At 38.0% G+C, this 27956-nt stretch overlaps 1 long non-coding RNA gene across 2 annotated transcripts in view; it reads right to left on the bottom strand.

Moving 5' to 3' along the window:
• LOC105089208 (uncharacterized) overlaps window positions 1-27956 on the bottom strand; it is a 131724-nt gene that overhangs the window by 60706 nt on the left and 43062 nt on the right. Inside the window, exons 1-2 of one of the 2 annotated variants that reach the window (XR_010383592.1) lie at window positions 18773-19178; window positions 9348-9422 (exon numbers count right to left, since the gene is read on the bottom strand). This is a non-coding gene — a long non-coding RNA (uncharacterized LOC105089208). Of the gene's footprint in view, window positions 1-9347; window positions 9423-18772; window positions 19179-27956 lie in introns of those variants that run through there. The other variant, XR_004141233.2, reaches the window with a different exon arrangement.

Genomic DNA, 27956 nt, shown 5'->3' with positions numbered 1-27956 from the left:
AGACCTGATCCCAACCCATCCCTTCCCTTCCTTCTCCCTCTGGCTTTTCCCACTTGCTGACTCCGAAGAGGCCAATCACCGTGTTGTGAGCTGCCTTGTGGGGAAGACAAGGACTAGAGGGAGGCCTCTGACCAACAGCCAGTGAGAGAACGAGCCCTCGAGTCCGACTGACAGGAACTCCTGCCAAAATCACATAAGCCACCTTGGAAGGGGATCTTTCCGCACTTTACCTCTGAGGTGCCTGCAGCCCTGTCTTCACTGCAGCCAAGAACCCAGCTAAGCTATACACAGGTATCTCGTGCACAGAAACCATTAAATCATAAGTGTGTTTTTAATTTTGGGCTAATACATTTTAGGGCGGCTGGTATGCAGCAGTAGGGAGCTAACAAAGTACGGTAAGTGATTTCCCATAGACACCAGCCTGGCCAACCATCTACAGGCAACAGACACTTTTAGGTTATCTCAGTAAGTCAATAAAACCTCTTATCCCAGCAAGTTAAAACAAGTGATGTGCCGCAACAAAAGTTTACTGAGAAGGAGGCGGCTTAGATCAAATTAGCATCATAAAATAGTTTTGCAACCAAATGAAGGATGGGTCCAGATACTATCAGGAAAAAATGTGAAAGACTTTGAAATGGACCCAAAAAATGGTGACTTTAATCAAAAACTACACATGTTGAGAGCTGGAGTCAGGCCAGTGGCCTGGTTTTGAACAACATTTGAGCCATGAATGGTTTTTATATTTTTAAAAGGTTGTAAAACAAAACAGACCAAACCAAGATGAATAAGTGACAGGGACTGCATGTGGCCCACAAAGCCTAAAATATGTGCTATCTAGTCCCTTACAGAAAAGGTTTGCCAACCCCTGTTGTAAACAACGTTCTTCCAGGTTCTGAATCTAAGGAGTCTGCCCCTTTCTCGGTCTTCAGAGCTATTTTGGAATCCTGTACATTGTGGATGACGGATAGCACTGCAAATGACTCTTGTCTTTTAACATGCAAAATAATCCTACCTGATGGAGAGACATTTTATTTCTCCTCCCTAACTCCACCTCCCTTATGCAAAAGAGTTGATTTTGCTTCCATCTGTAAAGTCATTTCATGGCCTGTGTATCTCTCCTGAGTTATCTTTTGAACTGGTTGTTAACCTCTAACTGGTTACCTCATAAATTCATGAGTTACATAAAATCTTTGACATCTGTTCATTTACATTTTTTATGAGAGTCAGGATTTGGCCTTTTTATAAATATATATTTTAACAATGGGAAAAGAAAAAGATGATAAATCAGAGACGATCAAAGCTGTCTCTGAGACTTACACATGCCCCAATGTGTCATTCAACACCGGGGAGCTCTGCGTGCTTCTAGTTGATGAAGTTTAGCACCTCTGCAAGTATTTATGGGCATCAGAGACTAAGCAGGCAGCGAACCCCTCTACTGACCCTAAGGATGCCCTGAGTGCTAAGAGATGAAGACCAAACCAACCAAGTCCTGTGACACACGGCCACATCACTCCTACTAGATAGTCACCCATGAGGGACTAGATGAACGGAAAACCTCATCCAGTAGAAATAATCACATCAAACCAGTATAAGAGGTCAAATCTTATACCTGCGTGTATCAGCAATGCCCCCCCACCTCCCGCCGGTGGTTCTTTTCAAGTCTACCCAGAGGGCCAACATTGGCGCCTTCTCCTTCTTAAAAGGCCTCCTCTCTCCCGTCTCTCCTCCTGTAATTGCCTTTTTAGACTAAACATGACTTCCTCCCTCTGATGTTTTACTTTCCTTCCTGCTTCTCCAAGCACTCTTTTTCCTCCCTTCAAACTGTTAGGCAAAAATCCTCTCCACTAGTTCTTTTTTAATTGACTCTGATGGTCCACTAGAACCAATTCAGCAAATTAACTGTTTATCTTTGCTCAACAGCGAAAAAGGTTTAATCCTGAAACTCTAAGTGAGATATTGATATTTGGCTTTTTGGGGATGGTGGTAGTAAGAAATTTAAATTCTAAAAGATGGAAGAAGTTTGTTTTTCCTACTAGAAGGGTCTGAGTTAACTTATCCTGCTCCAAAAAAAGTAATGGCAATGAATTTGGGGAAAACAAGGTGGATTAAGAAGGTTTTATGGAGATAAAATATTCATAAATTGGCATTTTACAGAATATAGAGGATGAAACATAAGATTTGGTATGGGAGGTGGTTAGAGAGATTGTGATGCGACTTTCCTCAATGTGGAGACCAATGATAGTTGTAAAAGTCATTACAGAAAAATTTCAAGATAGTGATTAGGCCTTGGCAAATGAGTGGTATAAAAAGTAATTCCCATCTGTACAACAGATAAATCATATTTGGGTTTGGGTATTTGTCTTTTTTTTTTTTTTTTTTACCTAATTCTAGAGTAGGAACTTTTCCATGACCTCATAGAACTTTTCTATTATTTTGTTCCTGGATCTGAAGAAGTAAAACGACAAAAATTATATGTTAATATACTTACTATGTTTGTAATGCAATTGTGGGATATTCCCTATTTTTAAAAAGTTTCTCCATATAGCAAAGTATGATTCTTTTAATCTCTGAGGACTGTAATATCATTAATCTTTATCAACTGAGTTTATGGATAATGCACCTCTGCAAGATCAGTCAGCAACTGAAGATTTTTATCAGCACAAAATAACATGTGGGATGGAATAGGTCATATTTCATTTACTTTATCAGACTAAGTTCATATCACTACTGTGATTCAGATATTGAAAAAAGACAAGACCTTATGATTTCTGCATAATTTTACTCTATACGTGGGTTTTGTTTTTGGATTTTTTTTGTTTTGTTTTGCTTTCCATCCAGCCATAAAAGGGTGTTCACAGTCCAAAATTTTCCAATACCTCCAAAAATAAGTTACTTAAAAAAATTCAAGCCTGTTTAAAAGCCCGATTCTATCTAGTTTAATGTGTAAATTTGTTTCAGTCTTTATTTTTCCATTTCCCCTCATTATTTTGTACAAAATACAACTTCATTTGTAAGAGAGAGGTATTATATTTTTGAAAAGGGGATTGTAGCCTGACCCTTGGCAAATCTGTGGAAATCAGCACTCAGTCAAATGAGTAACATGAATCCTGGTTTCAGGACTTGCTTTAGGCAAAATATGTCATATAGGCAATCTCTTCTCACCTCCCCAGAGACCAGGGTGAGAATCTGACAGGGTAGAAACCAGAAAACACATTACCCTCAAACTGAAATATTGTTTAGGACCCAGACATTTCCCATTCACCTTAAGAAAACTAAGACCCACACACCGCATGACAGTTAATTCCTTTCAAATAAATTTGTTTTTGTACAGCTCCAGTGGTGAACAGAAGATTAATCTTCAAGTAAAATACCAAGAAAAAGCATAAGCATGTTTTTTCCTACCTGTCCTAATGAATTAAACATTCCCTTTTGAGGTAAAACAAAGGCTTAGCCGCTTCGGACTGTCCTAGAGCTAAAATAGTGATGTACACTCAAATTTTTTTTTTCATGGAACTGATTTATTACCGTCCTTCAGCACAACCAAGAGCCCACTCCAAACTAAATCATTTCACTACTGTCAAAACTAGAATTTACCAAACAGTATTTAAAATGCAAAACAATATTCAAAATGAATCCTTAATGAGTTATTATACTTGTTTTTTTAACAGAAACTTTGTCTGCTGAAGCAAACTACTAAGGTTCTCATAGGGGTGTGACATACAATTAATCATAAAGGTTTTTTTCTGGGAAAATAAATCTATGTAGTTTTTTAAAATCATAGTATTGGGAGTCCTTTCATCAGATGCCATGGTAATTAAAATTTAAATTTATAAGTAGAACACACAAATCTTTTAGATACCATATACCAAATCTGTCTACTTCACATGTAGCTACACAGGTCAGTGCCTTCTAAATTTTTATGCTGGCAAATTTTCACTAACCGTGCTGAACTTCCTCTCCTGTGCAAGATAATTTTTTACACTCCAGGGACAGCGACTATTGTGTAGCAGAGGAATCCCTTACTTCCAGATCAAACTTATATTAAGCAGGAGGTTTAAATCATCTGCAATTATTTAATGTGGTCTGACATTATCAAAATGGTTTAAGGAACATATTTTAATTCTATATTTTGTCTCCTTTTTAAGAACAAATTCTTCTGGTTGCTTAGGCAAATTAAAATGTTGCCTAACTTACTTAAGAAATGATCATTTGTTAGGGATAAGATTTCTAAATACAAACATTTTGAGATGACAGAATTTGTAGACATTTGAGAGAGTGGTTGGGAGACTAGAAAAAGCATGAAGTTTGATTTGAGGACACATTTTTCAAATTTGAGCTCTGTCATCACTAACAACTAATCACCCTGAGCCTCAATGTTCTCATCTGTAAAATGGGCCAATAATACAGACTTTGCAGATTTGACAGGCTTGACATAGCTGGTCATGTAAAGAAACAAGCACATGCTGTTCAATGAATAACAATTGCCTTTTTATTCCCCCTATAAATATACCATGAAAGTTTGACAAGAAATTACTTAGATCCACGTGCTTTTATTTAAGAGAAAGATTTCTTCTGGTTTCTGACTTAAATTCTTGGGAATACAGTAACTTATTAATAGGGGTGGGAACATTTCAGCTTTGTTTGCTTCATCATTTTTATTTAGACAAACTCTAATTACAAAATTCTGATGCATTCAAGTCCAGTCATCTTGCATTGCCTGACACTGGCCAGCAAGGCCTGGGACAAATCCACTCACCAGATAAATAATTCTGAGCAAACGAACCTGGCTGTGAGTTAACAGTCATCAATTACTGTGATAGCAAAAGCTAGAATTATGAGCTCCCCTCTCATAAATCTCTACAATTATTGGTAGGAGAAAAATCAAACAACCCTATGACTTGACACATCAGAATCAATATAAAAAACCACATATCCCCAACTTCTTCAACATAAACAATCACTTTAAGATTAGTTGAGTTCTAAGTAGAGAGGCATGGTGGGTTGGCAGAAAAATAATTGAGCCAAAAAGCCAAAGATTGGGTTTTCAACCCATCCTCCAGCTACCAGAGTCTAGCTATATCACTTAGAATCTTTAATTTGCAATTTCTTTATACAATACCAACAACCACCTACCCTGTCTTACACGGTTGATAAAGCAAGAAAGTATTTTTAAAATTCCAGAGTGCTAAACAGAAATGTAAAGCAGTTGATTTCAGTGAACTCAATATGAAAACACACTACAAAGAATATGTGCATCTATTTTCATTCTAGAAGAGAGAACAATACAATACTTGGCCTACATGGCCCAAATACTAGAAAGAACTGTATTTTGCCAAAAAGACAAATCTGCATAGGAATGAAATGAATAGCTCCCTGTATGCACTGCCTAGCAGATTTATGCCTTAGAGTAAACATGTTTAAATACAATGAAAGTAAGAATAAAAGCAAAATAAACCTGTTTATAAAAGAGGGTAAGATTTCTTATCAGAATAAGTAAGTACAAAAGGAGCCAAGAAACTACAACAAATTTTGCCTTTTGCCAAGGACTGACTGGTTACCAGCACATCAAGATTTCATCCTTGAAGAGTACTCACCACTATTTGCCTCGCCAGCAGTATCTAGGATTTAGCTACACAGATCTAGGTAGGATAATCCAGACAATTTTGCTAGCAGCAAAAACAAAGATTTGCTGCTGACAAAAAAGAAGAAAAAAAGAGAAAAAAAAAAGGAAACTTGTGGGGTAAACTCTGGGAGGGAATGCAGAGTCCCATGCGATCACCACATGGAGTCAGGGCATGTCACTCTCCAGGCACATTAACGTAGTCTCCAACAAGGAAGCTCCACCGAACTTCTTATTGGGGTTTCATAACTTAGATAAGAATGATGAAATCATGGGCCATGTGCTTGAACTCAGTCTCTAGCCCCTCTCTGCTTCCTGGAGTTCATAGAGGTCAGGCTACCTCAAAGTACCCAACCCTTTAATCACCCACTTGGTCTTGGGAAACCAGACCCCATCGTGAAGCTATCTAGGGACCCACCATGAGTCACCCTATTAGCATAACAAAGATACTCCTAGCACTCAGGAAATTCCAAGGGTTTTTGCAGCTCTGCTCCAGGAACCTCAGACAAAAGACCAGCTATTCCTTCTTTATCTATGCACTTTATTGATATATCACAATATTTGATCATGTTACGGAGGTTTCCCATATGAACCAATCAAGGTCACAGAAGGAAAACAGCATATTGAAATTACGGTAATTTTATTTTAACAAAAGGACTATTTATTAAGGTGAGGTTTAGTTATCAAGGAACCTCAAAGGTAAACCTGGGATTATTCCAAGGTAGAAGGGACAAGGGATGTAAGCATTGACCAGAACTCAGAGGGAGAGAGTCATGTAGAAAAGCCAACTTTAGTGACATCCCCCCCAACCCCACGCTGGGACACAATTAGCTAGAAGCAATACTTCAGAGAAGGAAACAGGAACTAAATATTCTGACCTCACTCTCTGCTCACTCCATGATCTCCTCCTGATCCCAGTAGACCCCAGAGAACATCCTTTGATGGAATTCACACAGGCCAGCCTCGTGGGGCACAGAGCAGGGTGAAGAATGATCAGGAAGAGCAAATACAATATACCCAGAACACCACGAAGAATGGGTGTTGAGTTTTATATAAAGCTATCTCAACGTCCATGGGACAATCATCTTTTGGGTTCACATTTGGTCTGTTAATATGGTAAAAAGCTGCCTAAAATTGAACCATTCTTAGATAGTCTAGAAAGAAGCTTACTTGGTGATGATGTATTGTTTTTCATGTGCTATTGGATACTATTAGCTAACTTTAAGGATTTTTGCATCAATATGTGTAAAAAAAGATGGCTTTGCATTTTTCTTATTGTTTCTGATACCTTCTATTTGCATAAATGACTCATTAAAGTGTTTCCCAAATGTGAATACAAACAATACCAAACAAAAAGGTGGAAACCCTAGTCTCTACCTTTAGCAATATGAAGAACTAAATTTTGAAAGTTTTTCAAACTCAGGCTTTCCTACCCCTGGGAAAGGAAAAACCATTCACTTTATGGGAAATGGTGAAGGGACAGAGAGATTCCATAGGGACTGTGGCTTCTTAGAATCATCTCTTTACACTTACGGGATTAGAGCAGGTAGCCCTTGGGCCCACGTTGGGGTCAATAAACACTTCCCTTAATTTCACCCTGTAGTTTTCCCAAACCCCGTGTTAGAAGGACTGATTGTTCTGATAAATAGGAAGCTGCATCATGTAGGAGTTGCTCAGGTTTCAATTAACTAATGTGTAAAAAGCTATCATCACAGCCTCTGGTACAGTTCAAGTACTAGTTACCTCCCTTCTCTTACAGAAGGATTTCAATGGTTAAGTCTAGGAAGGGAAATTCAGGTAGTCTATAGCTTTGGTCATTCTGGCCTCTCTGTGTATGTGTATATGCTTAACCTATTCTGATAATTCAGATCTTAACAAAATGCATGTAAACAAACATAGACACAGACATACACAGACACACACACACAGTCTACTCCATCTGCCTACTGATACTATTAGGACCATCTTGTTCTTTTTTTCCCCTCTTTTAAGACATGTCTTAAATTGGTAGAATTAATGACTGGCCTATTCCTCTCCTTCTGAAAATGACTATCTCTAATTTTTAGCCCATTGCTAAAAATATGCAGATGATATTTAAGTACTTAATTTTCCAAATGGTGCTAAGACAAATTCAAGTGTAGAGTTCACTGACAAACCAGGGTGATTTTATGTTCCTCTCCCCAACCCCAAATTTTAATTGGATAGGTCAGATGTCTCTAATACGAACCGTTTGACATTTTACAAGTCTGTTCTTACAAATCAGTAGAAGACATTTCTCAGTTGTTCTACTGACTATAAAGTCGATATTTCAATATAGGGGTACATATTCCAAAATCTCTTTTATATTATTTTAGAGGCATTAAATTTTAAAAAAATAAACTTGGTCAGAAACAATCAAGACCATTCAGTAAGTAAACGGACAATGACATGTTTTGATGTAAAACTAGTTAACATAGTTCAGACTGTTTCTCACTTAAAACCACTGCCATGTACACTTCATTCTTTGTCAATGTATTTGCCCACCCTTTACTTTGGTGTATTGTTAGGAATGTTAAAAAATACAGCGAGCTTATAGATCAACATTGACTCTCCTAAATGTTCTAAGACTCTTCCTCCAAAAGACATGCACTCATTGCAAAAGCCCGTGCTTATAATTTACTATTGTTCAAATGCCGAACTATATACTCTTGGTGTTAGTCAAACACTATGGGAATATATAATGGTAAAGATAAACCAAGCATTTCTAACCAGTCACTTTCAACTGAGATCAATACAGTGTAATGATGATTTAAGATGCTTCTGCGTTTAACCTAAGTAATTTTCCCTTCTCTCCTCTGAGATTGTAAATCTGACTAATTGCTTCACGGTCTCCAGGACTGCTTCTCCTTGCTCAGGGTAATTGCTGTGTCTGGATTCTCCTACACCCCACGTAATTTTATGGAGGACTGACCTACTGATCTCATTATACTTCCACCTCTGATACATCAGGACTCATGCTGTTATTTACCTGCTTCACGACACTTGATAAATTAAACCTAGGTAAATTTACCCGTTTAAGGCACAAATATCACAATTTAATACGGATTAAATTAAGCCAATAGGCATTTTCCTCCTCCTACCGTGGAATATACATTAGTTGACTTCAGTTTGACCACTGAAACACCACTGCCAAAGGAGAAGTAATAAGGCTACTTGTGAAATGGATGCATTGGGGGGAAAAAAGCATTACGGAATAATTTTTTAAGTAGAGAAGTGTAAGTATTCTACCATGGCTTAGTCAGCTCCTAACTATAAAAGTGAAATGCAGAGCAGATTAAAAAAAAAAACAAAAAAAAAACACGAGGATCAGAGTAATAAGGAATGATTGCTACACAGAGCTGACATCCAACTGTAAAGCTAGTTATTTTGATAAGCGCAAAAAAAAAAAAAAAAAAAAAAAAAAACTGCTTTAACTTCAGCCCCAATAAAGAGAGTTTCTTTTTCACTTCATCCAGATTATTTCAGTCCCATTAAGAAAACCAGTCCAATCTATGAACTTCTCTGTTGCTTTGCTCCTGTGCTCACAGCTGGAGGCAGGGATAAGCCACAAGCTTTTCTTTAAGAGCGCCTCACTTTTTTAAAGTCCGTTAGGGTTACAGTCCCCTATGAAGATTTGATCTTTTGACTGTTTTCTCTGAGGAAAGCCTTTGAGCAAATTCATTTGCTCCGATGCTGAGGCTTCACTCACCTGGAACAGTCCAAGAACAGAAGTCCTCATCTTTCTTACTTTATCTTTGGAACGTCTCTCTGCAGGACACACTCCCTGGAATATGGAGTGGGAAAGGTTTAAGTCAGCGCGGAGATATGAATGTTAACAAAAGCACAGCCTTTTCCGGGGAAAATTACTTCTTCAATCAATGCTTTAGGACATAGCATAGACATTTCAGTTTTTTTCTACAAACAATTCTTAGATGCAAACAGAAGTGGACATTTCTGTCTTGGGTTCGTGACACTTGACAGAAAAATAAACGACTGACTTCTGGAGGATTTTCAGAAATATAAAAAAAAATCTATCAGAAACAGAGCTTACAGTAGGGAGGTTCCTTGATGGATATAAAACCAGACAATAAAGCACTTTGTGTGTATTTTAATTATCTATTACTGAGTAACAGATCACCCCCAAATGTAGTAAGTCAAAGTAATAGAATGTATGGTTCTCACGATTTTGGTGGGTCGGGAATTTGGGGGGTGACTCAGCTGAGTGGTCTGCCTCTGCCTCTCTCAGGGGTAAAGAAATCTAAGAGCTTGACTGGGGCCTGAGAATTCTCTTTGGAAGTGGCTGACCCACAGAGCTGTCAGCACAAGGCCAGCTCTCACATAGTTGTTGGCAAAAATCCCTTTCTGGTTCTTGACAGGTTCTTCAGTTCTTTGCCACATGGACCACTCCACAGGTCTGCTTTCATGTCCTTGTGACACAGCAGCTGGTTTCCCCCAGAGTGAGTAATCCACGAAAGAGAGCAGAGAGAAGATCACGGTGCCTTCTCTCATGGAAGTCACACACCATCAACTTCCACCATCTTCTGTGTGTTAGAAATAAAATACTAAGCCCAATCCAGGTTCAAGGGAGTGGAGTAAAAAGGAAGATTTTTTTTTTTTTAATTAGACAGATGTTAAAACTACCGTAGTGCCCTTCTTACCTACTAATATTTTTGGCAGGTGAAACAGTATTGTGCTGGTGGGGCACAGATTTGAAGATGGCTTCTGGGATCACACCTCTAGCTCTTCATGCCTTTGTGTAATCCTCTTCCCCAAGTGTGGGCAGAAAATGTGATTTGCTTGGATGGATATATAAGAAAGGTGACGGGATATACACGATGACGTAAGAATGTAGCCTCTGTCTTGCTGGGGTCCCTCTCTGTCCATTACTGGCCTCGAAGAAGCAAGCTGACCTGAATCCTACTTCTATAGAGAAATGAATTTTGCCATAATCCAAGTGACCTTGAAAGCTGACCTATCTCCAGTTGAGCCTGCAGATGAGAATACAGCCTTGCAGAGGACCCAGCTAAGCCATCCCTGAACTTCCGCCCAAAGATACTTTGGAAAAATGCGCATTGCTTTAACCACTAAGTCAGTGGCAATTTGTTATTTGTTACACAAAACTAGTTGAGTACTGAAGCCTGGAAACCAAATTTTTTTAGTGTAGCAAAAGTCACTTCACATCATACCTCAGAGCCTCATTTTCCTCATCTGCTTAAAAAAAAAAAAAGTGGGGGGAGTGGTTTTAGTAAAATCAAAGACACTCCAACCATTTTATGTCATGAAACATTACATGAGAGGCCAACAGGCAAGAGAGCTAAAATAAAATACTCTTATTAAGTAGGGGAAGGGTCTTAAAATATCTACCCTTCCACTCTATAACCCAAATACACAATATACCTTCCCTTACATGTGCTAATAATAATAATATAGCCACTCCTGCTTCCTTTTGATTAATGTTTGCATGGTATATATCTTCCCATTGCTTTAATTTCAGTCTACCTATCTCATTATATTTGAAGTGAATTTCTTATAGACAGAATGTAGTCTGATAATTTTTATTCACTCTGTCAAACTCTGCTTTTTTAATGTGTATTTAGATCATTTATATTTAATGAAATTATTGATATTTTAGGGTTTAAGTCTTCCATTTTATTTTAATTTTTGTTTTGTTTATTTTCTCTTTTCTTTTTCCTGTCTTCCTATGGCTTATCTGAACATATTCTTGAATTCCACTTTGATTTAGCTATAGTGTTTTTGAATATACCTGCTATATTCTTTTTAATAGCTGCATAATATTCCATTGTGTGGCTGCACCATAATTTATTTAATCAGTTCTTGGTTTATTCCTTCTTCACAGACATAGCCTCTTTGAATTGATCTGACATCTGTAACACCAGATCTTTCTCAACTATGATATCCACTATATTAAAGAATGTTTTTTCTAAACTAGTATTTACAGTTTATTTTTACCAATAAGACTGGTGACATTATTAAAAAAGTTACAACCTCCTTGGGTCTCATTTTCTCATGTGCAACATAATGTGTACAAATACACTTGTATTTCCTCAGGCCACACTGACTGTAAAATAAAAATAAAACCATATTAATAGAATACAGGTTGTTTTGCCTCTGACAACAGCCTTATTATGGGACTTCTGAAATACTCCCCACACATAATTTTCTCCATGGCCCTGGACATGCCTCTTGTGTCCTGTAAAACAACCCTTTCTGCAACAATGTGGCAAGAACTATTTTTATCTTGTTTTTAGCTCTAGTTTCCTGAATTGATGTGGCAGATATATCTGATGCTCATTGGGCCATTTGAAGGAGTCTTAATACTGCCAGTGCAATTTCTCCAAAAGAGATTTTTCTGTGCAATGTTACCACACTTTGTTGGAGATTTTTTGGTATTAGAAATAGAATTACTATGTTCTGGTTGAGGAATTGGTTTTATGTTTTTAAGGATGTATATAGAGTACAAAATTCACTGGACATTTTTTTTGTTACCCTGCGAATGTTAAAAGTATAGACCTCAATTGGCTTATGATTCACTAATTAATCAATTTAACTATCATAGTTTCTACATCTTAAACTATGTGTTGCATGGTCACAATTAAAATGTCCATACCATTGTTTTTACTCAGTTTAGCAGGTGTATGAGTCATTCAGAATCAGATACATAATTGGTCATATCCATCAATTAGTCAGCAATCATCAGCTAAGATTTTTAGAAAGTATTGACTCATTCATTTAGCACTGGATTCAGTGGTCCTGCATTACAGTTTGACTATATCATCAAAAAGCAGCAGATGCATTATTACATTTCCTTTAAATTGGTGAGAAGGATAGTATTCAAACCATTAAATAAGGTGTTAACGCTCTAATTCAAAATTCTTCAGCTTTAGGGCATTGAAATGATTCTTCTAACAGTGTAAAAAGATTTTTTTCCAGGTAATTTTCTATTCCATTACCATACGTGATGCACAAGAGTATAGCTACACATCAAGTCGACTTCTGGGCTGATAGGTTTTTTACTGAGTATTTATAGAGCATATTATCCCACGTTGTAAGGCTCAGCGCATCATGCAGATCTTTTCAAATTTATTATTATGACTTCCTTGCAAGAGGCACAACCATTTCAACGATGAGAAAACCTGAGAAAATGTTGACCTTCTGACCTAGAGAATCGGCACTGAAATGCAGCCTCTTAACCAAGAAGCCCCTCATGCCATTTCCCATCCAGCCTTGTCAGGTTGTCTTCTCTGCTACAGTCCAAGAGAGCAAGGAGTGCCCCCATACACTTGCATTTTACTTCTACTTGTATTTACATAATGCCTGGCAGGAAGAAATGGCAGCTTTGTAGTAACGTATATAGATATTTATTGGTTTAAAAACAGTCATTCAATTTGCAGGTGACATTTCTCTCTAGACATCATTCAGATCTTATAATGATTACAGGTTTCAGCTCCAGTCTGGAATCAGACAATCTGGTTTAAAATCCTGGCTTGGCCATTTATTAGATGTTTGAAATTAGACAAGTTCCTTATGTATTAGACCTCAGTTTCTCCTTCTGTAAAATGGGGCTAGATTCTGTTTTGTTTTTGTTTTTTTACTTCATTTATTTTGGCCCCAGTCTTTCATATTAAAAGTTTTCTTGGAAATTTGATGATTCCTGCCTGAATTGATGCTTACAAGGTGTGTAGGGGTGGGAGTGGTTATTACTGGTAAACTTCAAAATGAGGTGAAAAGACGGAGCTGTTTTTCATTGAGGGAACCTGAAATGTCAGCATCTGTAGGTCTTGTTTTTTGCACTGGTCAGTTCTCTAAAAAGGAATCTTCTGACATCCTGCCTAGGATGGCGTAAATCTGGTTCTCAGAATTTGAGGAGTCCAACAGGTGAAGGAGGCCACTGCCAAGTAGTTCACCAAATCCAAATCAGTCCCCTTCTTTTCAGGACAGTATCTTATCCCCACAATCATCTAAGCCAACCTCTACAGAAAGTCAACTCTAGTTTTGATACCAACCCTCACAAACTTGAGAAATGACTCAACAAAATAATTGGCATAAAGAATTTAGCACAATTCTTAGCACTTAGGGCACAATAAATGTTAACTGTTATTACTGTTACTATATCTATAAGCTGATATACTGTCAGACATGATAGTACACTTTCACAATAATTGATTCAGAAAATATGATTAAAGATTACTTGAGTAACAAGGAGAAGATGGGGAGGAGGGTGTAGCTCAGTGGTAGAGGACACGCCTAGCATGCAGGAGGTCCAGGTGTTCGATCCCCAGTACCTCCATTAAAAAGTAAATAAATAAACCTAATTCCAACCCCCCCCAAAAAAACCAGAAAAATAAAAATATCCTAAATCCTAAAAATTACACAAGATCTCATTTTATTTCCTTGAGTACTGATGTTACAAATATAATACTCAAGAGTCCACACCATCTATAAAGGAATACAAAACAGTCATTCTATCTTTAGAAATAGACTGGTAATTCTAGGAAGTGAACCTGTACAATAAATATTAAAAGCAGCTTTAGAAACAAACATTTAAATCTTCATTCTCCAGTTAACATTTTCCAGAAGTGCATCTTTTTATTTTAGCCTTTAAAATAAAATGTGCCTTAGTAAATGTGCTTCATTTCTACCTCTCTAGATGCCACTACATTTACTTACTGAGCCACTTCTTGAGTTTGAGAAATAAAATATACACATTGCTTTCCAGAGTTCAAAATCACATTGTCTCTTTAAATTAACATCCGTCTCTCCAGCAGAGGGAGCAAATAAGTTTTTGTATTTTCATTTCTATTGGATGAAACTTCTGTGAATTTCAGTGTGCTATTGGGTAAAATATGCTGAGTTAAGAGACTGTATTAAAGTATATATTTGTAATGAAAATGTATTCAAGTAAACTCAATATCATATATTAAATGATCATAAAATACTCATAAGTGTAAGTCCTAAGCTTTTCATTTTCCTAGACACACTGTATCTGTGAAAATTGAATTTAAAGTATTAGCCAAAGAAAAAAATATTTTTAAGCTGTTAAATACTAAAGTATACATAGTTCATTTCTAACAATAATCCATTCTGGAGTTTTTTGGTTTTGTGTTTTTTTACCTGCCTTTTAAAAAATTAGGAGTAATACAAGCATGCCAGGTAAATAATGGAAAAGACTGTACACATTTTGAGATAAGCCGTTTGTGAATTAATCAAAAAAATTCACATTAGAATATCATGATCTAAATTATTTAGGCTTCAAAGTCACAATTTTTAGGTTGTGATTCCCCATATTTAATATCAAATCATTTAATTTTTAACTGGCTTTTAAATTTTCATTTAATAAAAGTTCTTTAGTGAGTTTTAAAAATTCTATCTTATCTAGTTTTCCTTTCATAATCTTATCAATAATGAATTAATAGTCTTAAAATTAATGACTGTTGATTCTGAGAGATCCTAATAAGGCCTGAAATTTTATTATAGACTTTAAATACAAATTCCAATCTCACAGGACAGTATTTTTTTTTTATGTGTACCTATTGCATTTAGCATTTACAAATTCTTAATATGTGTCCCGGAACTAGGGCTGATATGCTGGTGCTTGAGTCAGTTGGCCCATGTATTTTTTTAATATATATATATATTTTTTTTAATTTTATAATAACATATCTTTTTTAAGGATAATTTGCAAACTTTGTTTCTATCATTGGTATAGAGGCTCTTGGAGACCTGAAGAAAGTTGTTTATTGTTGCCAAGAAGTATTTAACCCTCGCAACTGAAATGCAAGCAGCCTGGAACACTGGGAGTACTTCTGACTTCAACTTTAATTATGGAGATGGGGAAGAAGGGCACATAACTCTAGTTAAATATTGCAGTCCAACACCATCCCTCAGTGTGACGGAATGGACTCGTTAAGAGTAGAAGATGGTCATCTTCAGTGAAATGGCTGACCAGAACTTAGTCCCCAGGACCGTAGTTTCTGACTGTTCTTCAGAGATGACTTTCATTTTCTCATTCCCTTACATGTGAGAAACAGTGCAGTGCCTTCCTCCCCGATTCCAAACACCTATAGGAATATGGTGATGATTTCAATGATTTCATTTTAAATTCCTTGCCTCCTAATTGCTGTCTCCAAAATACTGGAGAAAACATTCAAGACAAAAAAGATTTTTTTTTCTCAGTGAGTGCCACTTCTGTGCTGCTAGTCCAAGCTGGACTCCTGTCTCTCCCGCACCAACATGTCAAAACAATCACCAAACACTTTGCTTCTACATCTGAAAGTCCCCTGAACCTGTCTGCTGCGTTCTCCTTTCCTGCGGCACTGCCCTCTCCCAGGATAACTCTGTCTTAAACTTGGGCTAAATGGCCTCCAGACCTGCTCATTCCAGGTCACCCTGCACACTGCAGCCAAATTTGTTTCATTAAAATGCAAATTCTGTTATGTTAAGCCCCCTTTCAGTCCCAGTTTCTCCCTGCCCTTAGTATAAAGTCTAAGCTTCTTCCTGTGGCTTACAAGAACATCAACGATTTGGACCTGCCTGATTTTCCAGTTTTGTTTCTGCCATTACTCCATGCCCCAGGCAAACTGATCCTTTATTTCAACATTAGGTCTTCTTCTCAACTTTATCAACATTTTCCCTAAGTCAAGGTTTCTCAAACTCAGCACTACTTACATTTTGGGTTGACCTAGTTCTTCGTAGTTGGAGCTTTCCTGTGCATTGTAGGATGTTTACCAGCATTGCTGGCCTCTACTCACCTGATGACAATAGCACCCAGCCCCTAGACAACCCAAAATGTCTCCAGATCTTGCGAAATGTCCCCTGGGAGCCAGCATCATCTCCTGCTGAGAGGCATTGCTCTGAGCAAACTAACCCAATGCATGATTTTAAATACCAACTGTGACAAGCATTTTACAAGATAGATCTCTTTTCTCCTCCTTTCCCCTCCCTCTCCCTTTCTCTCTCTCCATTTCCCCCAGTTCCTTCTCCGTCTGCCTTTCCCCCTCCTTCACCCTCCCTCTCATGGCAGTCCACAGGTATTTGTCCAACTCCAATGCAGTTTGTGTTTGTGTTGTTTGTGTTTTTGTTTGTGTTTGTGTTTTTGTTTTGGCTTCATCAAATTCTGAATTTTCCCTCATCCACAAGGCTTAAGATGGTTCACTACCATTATGTCTACATTCTACCCAACAAGAAAATAAACACCAAAAGTGAGTTCTTTTCTTTTTCAGGGCATATCCTAAATGCACACATCACCTCTGCTAGCTTCAAAAGAAGCTGAGATATAAAATCAAGTTACCATTGCAAAAATGAACGTATTAATAAAAATAAACAAGTAAATGAATAAAGTAAGAAGAATGAACATCAGGGGACAACCGGCAGTTTTTGCCACAACCTGCCTCCTTGACCACCAAAATATCAGATGTTCATCTTTCTTTTCTTAAAAACATATATTCACATTTTGCCCAAGGGAAACAAGCACAAAATTCCAGCCAGCCCCTGCACCCACATCGGAGTCCAGGATCTCTGAGAGATATCTTTCTCCATAATCTTCATAGATTCCTGAACAGGAATCTATGAAGTAAAGGGAAAGTAATCTGCTCGCCATCACTATATACACACATGCTCACAAACTCAACACTGACGATGTCACAGATGCAGGACAACAGTAGTTTTTAACATAATAATTTAGTAAGAACTTTTCTCCAAAAGAGGAAAGAATAAGAAATGCATAGTCATCTCTGGTCCACAGGAATTATCAACTCCTGCTGGACAGAAACTGGGAAGAGTCCTGCCCAGACAGGGACTCAGTCCCTGAGTCAGCTCCATCTGGCAGCCCCTGATTCTTGTACCCCTAATTCTATTTCCAGAAGTTTCTTCCGTCTTTTTCTTCTCTCTGGCCACATCAAAGTGGGAGAGAAAGGGAAGTCTGGCATTCCTGGGAATGGCACTTTGCAGCCTGATTCTTGCTAGTGGAGGCTTGGGTTCCTGAGGGTCACTACAGAACTGAAGTCATCACAGATTTTTCTAGGTCAGTTTTATGGTTTCTTTGCTTACAGGAGATTTCTGGTGCTAGTTTCCATGAGCAAAATTTCTAGAAGTTTGGAGCCTGAAACTTTTAAATACTGGCCTCTTGCCCTTCCAATCTCCCTCTTCTCTCAACTCAATTGTGGCTTCCTTTAGAATTTGAAAGAACAGGCTTTAGAAAGAAGGCAATCTTTATAAGCTGATCTGTGTTGCTGGCTGACAGAAATATATAACAGGAGAAAATCTTGGGGTCACAGTCTTATCTTCTACTAAAACTGCCTCCTCAAAGCTACTGTTTATATCTGCTTCAATTCAGGGTAAGATGTAGTTGGTTTTTGCAGCTCAGCAGAGTCCAAATTACTAGACCCTCACTCAACGTAGATCACAAGATTCTTGTGTTTACTTTTGCTGTCCTCACCAGCATCTAACACTGAGTATAACTCTTAGCAAGTGTTCAGTAATTGTTTTTCAGTGAACTTTAAAAGTTGACTGACTTCACAAGGCCAAATGGGAGGCAGGCTTTGAGAGGCAGGTCTAAAGGAGAGATCACTGTGGCTATAATTGCTACAAAAAATCCTAAGGAGGGTGTAGGGTATGTGGAGAACTTCCCATCCCGTGGACTTTTTTTTAAAAAATCAGATATGTCATTTAACTTTCAGATCAATCCCATGAGACAGATAATACATTGCCAGTTTACAAATAACAAAACTTCAATTTAAAGCTTCCTTCTGTTAGAAAACAAAACTCAACTAAATAAATTTTAAAGATCTCACTGGCTTTATTCAATGAATCAGGAATTATCTAATCTAGGAGGAACTCCGAGGAGCTGTACAAAGTAAAGGACTTTAACAGGCAGAGGGAGCTGGAACAAGGAAGTTATACTTGGCAGGAAAACTGGGTTGATTATTGCAAGGTTACATTCCTTTAGGGGACAGCAGGGGTCTGTCCAGCAGATTACCCAACTAGTGCTGATAAGGTGATTCCTGGCTGGCAGGTTTAAGATTCCATTTCAAGGAGGCCTGAAGTCATAAAGTTAGGTCTTGGTTTGGTGACATGGGGCTGAGCATAAGTGACTCCATTTTGCTCCTATTATCTTACCTTCCCACTATTGCACAGCTAGTAAGAGGCAGAGCTTGGATTCAAGGCCACTTCTTCCAAATTTCAAAATCTTTGATCTTCTCATTCTCGAGAACTGCCTCTTGTGATTCAAGACCAAGGAGAGGTGGGGAAGAGTATTCTAAACACAGAGACAAGCCATGAGCAAACAGTGCCAAAGGAAGGGAAAAAAAAAAATAGCAGGTATGGAAAACAATTACGTACATAGGTCAGCCTGGACTGGGGGGAAACGAGTGATTTTGTACAGAAAAGGAGAAATTAATGACAGATTGAATTGAAGAGACCCAATATCAAAAGGTAATTCGAACGGTCTGATGACTAGTGCTCCTCGAATGGGCCTCCATTTTGCTGAATTCCAATACAGAGCAAGTTGTGCCATAGCAGGCCTTCATTTTATAGGTAGATATTTTAATGGTTGCCTTCTTCCTTTTATGAGATAATAATTGTTTTATTATCTGGAATAATACTGTGTTATTGTTTTTGCAATTTTAAAGGGAAAAAGTTGAAATATTCCTTTACAAATATAATTCATGTTGTTTAGTATTTGTTTCCTTCATTCATCTTATTGCAGCTGTCACAAATAACAATGGAGTAAATAATGGTTTTCATTTTCTGTGAACAATTGTTTAGGAAACGTTACTTTATTCCTAAGGGATTGAATTATTTTTCCCTCTGAATGCTTTTATTTAACATAGGAAATATAAAAGATGCACAAATGAGTTGATTATCTTGGTACCCATTTTAGCAAGCTGATTTCATTATTAGGAAATTCATTCTCATAGAGAAGTTTCAAAAGAAAAATTAGGGCATTTGAGGGTCACTTAATTCGATAAATGGCTCCTAGTAATTAGACTTTTTTTGAAAGATAATGTATTTGTCAGATGTATTTAGGTAAGTTTATTTAATAAATATCCCCAGGAGATGTTAGTTCCTCTTGTATTTAACCGTGATAGGTTTCTATACATATCCTGAGGATATTAGGGAATTTCCTGTTCTGTTAATGGGCTGGCTTCAAATTTTCTTAGTTTCAGAAATGACAGAGATCTCATCTCAGCCTTAAATGACCATTTAAAGAATACTGACTGGAGAAGGTGATTAGCAACAGGAAATAGTTCATATAATTGAAATTTATCTTGGGCAAAAGGATGCAGAGAAGGAGAGAGGAAAGGATGCAAGGTCTAATAGTTACTTACTTGCTATTGGAAATTAAAGACTGAAAAGGGATAAATTTACTCTTAAATCAATGCTATTATCCGGCTCAGGTGAATCTCCCTTTTAACCTACAGGCTTTTTTATGTGGTTCATGTAGGCAAGGCAATTTCATCATGCATTCAAAGTGAACCAGCCACCATAAACCGGTAAAAGTCCTGAAATTTACAAAATAGATAGAATGCATTGGTATTGTCATTAATCAATCAACCAATAGCACACAAGCACATGTAGCACTTTTCAGGGGAACATCAATTGTCTAAAAACATAAAACAAACAAATGTGTTTTGGTTTTTATATACATACATTTATAAGTCAAGTTGCAGAGCTAAATTTTGACCACTGTAGTGATATAAAGAATATATATGTCCTAAAAATGAAAAAGAATATACAAGAAACTAATCAGGTTTTTTTATAAGTGTGGATGGTTACTTGTTGAGAAAAAGGTGAGATTAGAGGCAGATCAAATCAAGTTCACAATGAGACAATGTATGTAAAATTACTTGAAGCACTTTAGAGCTTTCACAGATGTGAATTAAATGTCTTAAATCTTGTTGAGGTTCAGACAGATAGAAATAGACAAAATAATATATTTGAGGAACTCTCATTACTTTTATTTCTCAAATTTAATCAGATTGATCCTTCAATGATCATTCTCCTAAAATGAGTAGAACACAAAATTTCTCTAGCAATTGAAGCAATAAAAAGAGCAATTCAAAAGTTTTTCTTATGTGCTGCCATTGAGATAATTTGAAGGGAAAGTACAAGCTAAAAGGACTCGAAGTGGGATTCTCTCAGCAAAATGCAGAAATGGAGGTGGCAGATTACAGACAGCCTGGAGTAATGGAAAAAGTAGACGCTTGCCTGTGTCAGACTTTTTTAATTCCAGCTCCCCATATACAGGCCATAACTTTGGGTACATTAATTTCTCACAGCCTCAGTTTCTTAATTTCTGTAGTGATGATGATAATAGATGTCTCAGAAGAGATAATGAGACAAAGATGTGAACAAATGTGTATAAAAGTGCTTAACAAAATTCCTGACACATTAAATAGATTTTTGTAATATGATACTCCTTTTCCAAACAAATGAAACAGGAAGACCTTGTTCTTATAATGCAACTGGAAAACTATAAAACAAAGTGACACTGTGGCCCCACAGGAAACAAAAGTAGCATTTACTCCCTTTGTTAATCATGAAAGTGGAAACATTTTAAACTCAAGGTTTATTTCTATATAATGGGGGCTCATTCTCCAGTTATCAGGTTAATATTATGTATCATCATTAAATTTGGTTAATGAAAATAGCCAAAATGTTTATTTGGCTTCTGTCTCTTGTTTTGATTCAAAGGTCAAAATATGAGTTGTGTTTTTCAATAACGTGCCTCTTAATCCATTCTAACTCACCAGAAATGCATTTACTGGAAATTCTACCTTAGAAGACTTAACTTTCTCACCTCTAGTTTATCATACTGTGGTGCTTTTTTCCACTTACCTGCAAGTCTATATGTCTTATCACGAACTCTGGAAGGTGTTTCAGGCACAGGTAATATGCTTCCATTTGGACCATAAATGTTTAATGTAGGCATCTAAAGCTATCAATTTTCCTCTAAGCACTGCTTTAGTTACATGCCTTATCTTTTGTATGTGTATCTTCATTTCTATTCATTTCAAAGTAATTTCTAATTTTCCTTGTGATTTCTTCTTTGACCATTTTTTGGAGTGGGTTGCTTAATTTCTACATATTCGTGAATTTTCCAAGTTTCTATATGATTGATTTATTTCTAAGATCATTCCAGTGTAGTCAGAGAATGTACTTTGTAGGATGTCAATTCTTTCAAATCTATTGAAGTTTGTTTCATGCCCTAACGTGTGGCCTATCTTGAGTAGTGTTCCATGTATACTTGGGAAGGGAAGGAGGTGTGTTCTCCTGTTGTTGGGCGGAGTATTCCATTGGTATCTGTTAGCTCTGGTTGGTGCACGGTGATACTGAAGTCTTCTATTTCCTACTGACCTTCTGCCTGGTTGTTCTGTCCATTATTAGAAGTTGGAGTCTCCAATTATTACTTTTAATTTTGGCTTGGCTGCCCATCCACCTTTGTCTTAAGACTGTCTATCACACTGTCTACAACAATCCACATGGTTATAGCAATAGGGCTTCTAGTGGCCATGTTTGTAAATGTTACCAGCTCCTACTCACCACTCATGGATTGAGAAAGATCATTAGGGAGCATTCAAACCCAAACTGATCCAATTAATTTGCCAGTTTCCTAAGGAAATTGGGAATTGGACTAAGGGACTACCAATATTATTTTTCAATGGAACAAAAATGGTTGATAAAAGGAATGGTTAACTGAGGAAGACAAGCCTTAATCAGATTTATACAGTTACAGAAGGCAAGAATAAGCATATGCACACAAAATATTTCCCTATTTTTTAACCCTCTATTCTCCAACTCTCTCTGTTCTTAAGGCCCTACTATAACTCTGAGCTTGGATCACAGGAAAAACCTTTGTAGCACCATAATACGTCTCAATTTTACATACACTAGCTTCAAGAAGTTTCTTATTTCTACCGGAAGAGAGCAATAAATATATAGTGGAAATACTATTGTTGTATTAATGAACAGTCTGTTGATAAGATAAAATCTGGTCCAAACTGAAAACATCACCTAGGACTGGCATTCCAGAAAGAACACCAGTTGTGGAAAATGGAAGAAATTTCTTTAATAAAAAATTTCCAGCAGGAAATTTAAATCTAGAAAGTTAGCCTAAGAAAATCAGGGATAAAAACACAAACATATATATACAAGCAGGCCATAGTCACATTGTAATAGTAAAGAATATCAAAAATCAGAAATTGTATGTTCAATATTGTAAAATTTATTATATGCTATAAATTATGGTATTCATAAAACAAAATGGCTATATTATCATAAGACTATTAAGTTCTATGTACCTATAAAAGAATTTCTGTGAATGATTAAAGGAGGGAATCCAAATAATTTGTAAATCATCCCACTTTGAAAAACAAGTATCTATTTGTGTGTTCACATGTGTGTATGTGCATGTGTGTGTGTATAATGAAGACTGCTGGATGGATAGACAGTGATGTATTAATTATTATCCCTTGGTTTTTGGACTGAAGGTAAATTTTTGCTAAATTTTTAAAAAGTTAATATTGTCTGCATTATTTATAATAAGCATGTATTATATAATTATAGGAAATGAAACTATTTTCACTTTGATAAAAAAGGAAATAAATCTAAAAAAATAGTACAAATGAACTTCTTTACAAAACAGAAAGAGACTCACAGAGATAGAAAACAAACTTATGGTTACCGAAGGGGAAGAGGAAGAGGGATAAATTAGAAGTATGGATTAACAGATACACACTACCATGTATAGAATAGATAAACAAAGATTTACTGTATAGCACAAAGAACTATATTCAATATCTTGTAATAACCCATAATGGAAAATAATTTGAAAAGTATGTGTGTGTGTGTATATATATATACACATATGTATATATAACTGAATCACTTTGCTGTACACCTGAAACTAACACAATATTGTAAATCAACTATAGTTCATTAAAAAAAGAAAAAAAGAAGTGTTGTGACCAGAGAAGATTTTTTTGTTACAAAAACCACAGAAACTCAAATGTTAGAAGATTAACATAAAATGGAGTCAGAGTCCAGATCCTGAGGCCCTGAGCAAAGTTCTCATTTCCAGGAATGTGGACGAACTCCTGAGGACTGGGTTACTTCTTTCAGTAACTCTAGGAAGGTACGTAGGGCAGTCCGGTAAGGGGTAGAAAAGAAGTTCAAGTTTGAAGAATAACTCTTTATTATGAAGAACCTGAAGAAATTTTTTTAGAATATCTTCCTAGGATGAAAAAAATGATAGGAGTGCCTCGGGGTATGGACTTAGGCCATTTAAGTTACTTTAATTCAACGATTTACTTTTCACCCTGTGCAAATCTTTCATTTTCCCTTTTGTGTCCCCCTTCTCTTGTCTCCACCCGCTCTGCTCTATGAGTTCCAGTCGGAACCAGAGCCAGGGCCACAGTCCTCTGGCTTCTCGTCTGGCTGTTGGGAGCACTGGAAGGACAGGAAAGGGAGGGGACAGGGAGACGAGAGCATTTGTTCTGTGGGCAGACTTTCCCTCCACCTGAGACAGGACACAGCCTCTCTGCTCAGCATCTGTATACTCCTCACCCTTCAAGCCTAAGGATGGAATTATGTACCTCTCTGCCCATGCTGCGCTCAGCCCCCAGGGTTCCCTGCTCTCTGCCCTCACCTCTGCAGGGAGTTCCTTTATTAAATTCCTCAAATTGCTCAGCATGGTGTGCCATCTGTTTCCTGCAGGACTCTCACTACTACAAACACTCATCTGTACAACAGATTAGCAGGATCTACCCCCTCTGTTTTTTATAGGGAACTACTTCATTAGATAATATTTCATCAGCTTTATGGTTGCTCCTGGAGCGATTACAAATGGTCCCGCAACAGACCTTGTCAGCACTTGGCCCTTATCTCCACAGCTCTTTGCTGGTTTCTTTCCTTTTCATCTCCTAGGCCAGCATCTGCTCTTCACGACTGCCAGAACCCTTCTGCCTGTGCACAGGAAAAGATGGAAGTGCCCAGAAATTTACACAGCCCCACACCTACCCAGCTGCAGCCAATCAATGACTGCCGGTGTGGTGTCGCAACACTTCAGCTCCTTCATCCTCGAAGGGGACAAATCTGAGGCTGACATACACTCTCTCCAGGGAGACCTTGCTGGACTCAGCCACAGTTGCTCTTGGTGGGGCTTAACTCGGTATCACAAGTTTGCTTTGATTCCGCCCCTCCCCTCCCCACCCATCCCTTCCCTGTTTCAGGTCCCCACTCATCTATGTGTTTTTCCTGGATACTTTCCTAGTAAGTCACTTTAATCTAAATCCTCATCTCAGGGTCTGCATCAGGGCAAGCCAGTCTAAGTCAGAATCACGTGACACGTGTCAGAAAATAAATTTTTAAAAATATAAAATGACAAAAAAAAATAAGAATATCTTTATAACCATTACAGACAAATAGACATATGTCTGAAAATTCTATGTCAGGTAAATTCGGTTTTGGGTTTTTTTTTTTTTTTTTTTTTTTTTGGATCCATGGTGATTTAAGGTAACTAATTTTGAGCGTCAACTGAATCTTCTAAAAAGCAATGCTCAGGGGAGAACTGATTTACTTTCTCTGACATCTTTTAATGTTGAGATATTACTTTCTAAAAGCATGAGCTCTAATGAGATCAAGCCACGTGTGGCTGCGGCACTGCAGAGGGCAAGGGGGAAGCAGTCTGCTGGCTTTTCACGGAACAACAGGATGGGAAGGAAACAGTGGGTACTCCGTGAACTAGCTCCGCTTGGGGAGGTCTCCTGGTCCCATTTTTCCACACTCCAGCCCTGACTCATCATGAACTCTCTGGAGGAGAACAGGCATCCCTGTAAAGACAGAGTCAAGGATGAAGAAGAGACTGAAAAGACATGGTTCACTGTTTTCCTCTTTCAGCCTTTACTTTGATGAACGAGGTGACGAAGCCCTGAGAGTTTGAGTGGTTTACACGAACCCCTTCAGCTGCTGAGTGGAAGGGTGGGGACGCAGACCCCGGTGTCCATAAAGTTCTGGTTAAGAGCATGTCTGCTGATACTGTCTTTTCCATATTAACCACTGAAATAGCCTTCAAGAGTCTGAGAGATGTGAATTTAATCTTTCACCACCTTCTGATTGTCACAAAAACAACAAACACGATTTACTACATTTCTCCAGAATGGCTCTAATTACAATGTGATTGTTCTCTAAGGGGTATTACTTTGTTGTTTTTGTTACATGCAGACATAAAATTATCTTTGAAACGGAATCTTGATTAGTCTCCCCCAGCATTAACCTCTAGAGCAGAGACTTGAGCCTCATGTGAGAGGTCAGACTCAAATCAATGCTCTCCAGCTGTGTGACCTTGGGCAGGTTACATTACCCCTCTGAGCCTGTTTCCTCATTTAGAGAATGGAGATGTTAGTAATAGGAATCACCTCACAGCATTATTGTGAGGCTTCAAATGAATCAATGCACAGAAATACTTAGAAGGCATGGCAGAGTTACACTACGTATATTTTCATTATTATTATTCCCAGCGCACCACGGGTACTCAATAAACATTTGTGGAAATAAATGCTCAACCAAAATAAAACGACGCCTAGCAACCCTAATCAGATAGTGTAACACAAAGAATTCTCATATTTGATAAATATACAAGTTCTAAGACAATAAGAAGTTCAGAAACTCTGCCCCAGAGGCTGCATTTGCAAAGCAAGGAGCAGTCTGAGCATGGCTACTAGAGGGACCCTGGGAAGTCCACATCGTTCCCACAGACTCCGCCCTAGTGCCTGCAGCCCGCCCAGCGAGGCTTTGGCCAAACCACTGAAACGCCTTAAAAAAAAAAAAAAAAGTAAAACAGCAGAAAATGGTGATATTACACATTAAAACACAGTCCCCGGGGGGGACTTTAACACCTAACCGAGCCGTTAGCTATCCAGTTTATTAGATTCGGCAACTGGTTACAGTCAGTCAGGGGTATTCTATCAGAGAAAGAATGAAAACGCTACCAGGAGGATGCTGGAAGGGCCCTATGAGAAGGTGGGACAAAGAAATCGCCTACTTAATTTTTTTTCAGAGGTTAGTCCACCTATGTCATCTCAGAATGCCATCAATACTATTTTAAAACAAGAATTTTCAGCCTCAGGAAGTATGTGGTAATGCATCTAGCTTTTCAAGTCACAAAAAGATCTGATACTGTTCCATGTTATGACACTTCCATTATCCGGCAAAATAAAGACTTCCTTGCTTTAAAAGAAAAAAAAATAGTGGTTCCATGCTTCAAAGGGAAAGCTCGTCTCCACCTAGCACTGTGGGTGTCATTTACACTGCGTGCAGAGTACAAATTTCAGTGCAAGCTAGTGTCGATCAGTCAGTGACACAATCAGAAAGCCTGATGCTGGGTCACTGGGGCAGAGACTGCTGCTACATGACCTTGACCTGAATCATTCAAAGGTGGAGGAGAACTTAGCAACAACCCATGTGCTGTGAGGAGCAAATGGCACTCATTTTGCATACACATCTATTGAACTGATTCCAGAAACTTCAGTGCCATAGTATTGCTTTGAGTTCGAAGGTCTGGGTTAATATGCTCAGGGTGTGTGTTATAATAGGAACTAAAGGTTGGAAGACATGTGGTAACCCGTTGATACTTCTACAAATGAACATTACATAAAACTGAGGTGGGAAGTCTGTATATAACATTCCTCCGCCTTCCTTCCCAAACTCTGGTAAGACAGGTATAGAAATCAGACCGATAGAGACTGAAGTGCCAGTTCCCTTACACTAGAAGCTAGCTCCCAGGACACGAGGCAGGTGTGCTGACAGATGGCTTGCGACACTCACGCAGATTTCCCTTTCACACTTTCCAATCCCAAGATGTGGCAGAAGCAAAGTCAACCCCGCTACTCCTGGGAGAGAGAGCAGACCAGAATGTACCCTCTCTGCATGGGGGCAGTTCTCCCCCACGAAAAAGAAAGGGGGAGCCAAACTCTCAGGTTCTTTCTTCTTCACTGATGAATTAGAGAACTACTCAACTCCTCTTTATACAGAGTCCAAAAAAACAAGCCTGGCGCGTGGTTTTCAGCTGGGCTGCAGACATATTTCCAGGGGACCTTGGGAAAATGTATGTAAATGCTGCTGGCATTTAGCAGGTGAGTGCCAGACATCCTACAAGGCACACTCCACTCTCAGGCAATGAACAGTGATCCTGCCTAAAATCTAATAGCACGCCAGTGGAGAAGCATTGCGGGGGATCCTTTCATGAGGAAACAGAAGGAGCAAGGAATGAGCGGACGGGCAGCTCTGTGAGTCGGCATGTATG

The sequence above is a fragment of the Camelus dromedarius genome, chromosome 13 (assembly GCF_036321535.1).
Source record: "Camelus dromedarius isolate mCamDro1 chromosome 13, mCamDro1.pat, whole genome shotgun sequence".
Classification (NCBI taxonomy): domain Eukaryota; kingdom Metazoa; phylum Chordata; class Mammalia; order Artiodactyla; family Camelidae; genus Camelus; species Camelus dromedarius.
Note: the sequence above shows the minus strand (reverse complement) of the source record. Positions and strands in the feature narration are given on the sequence as shown.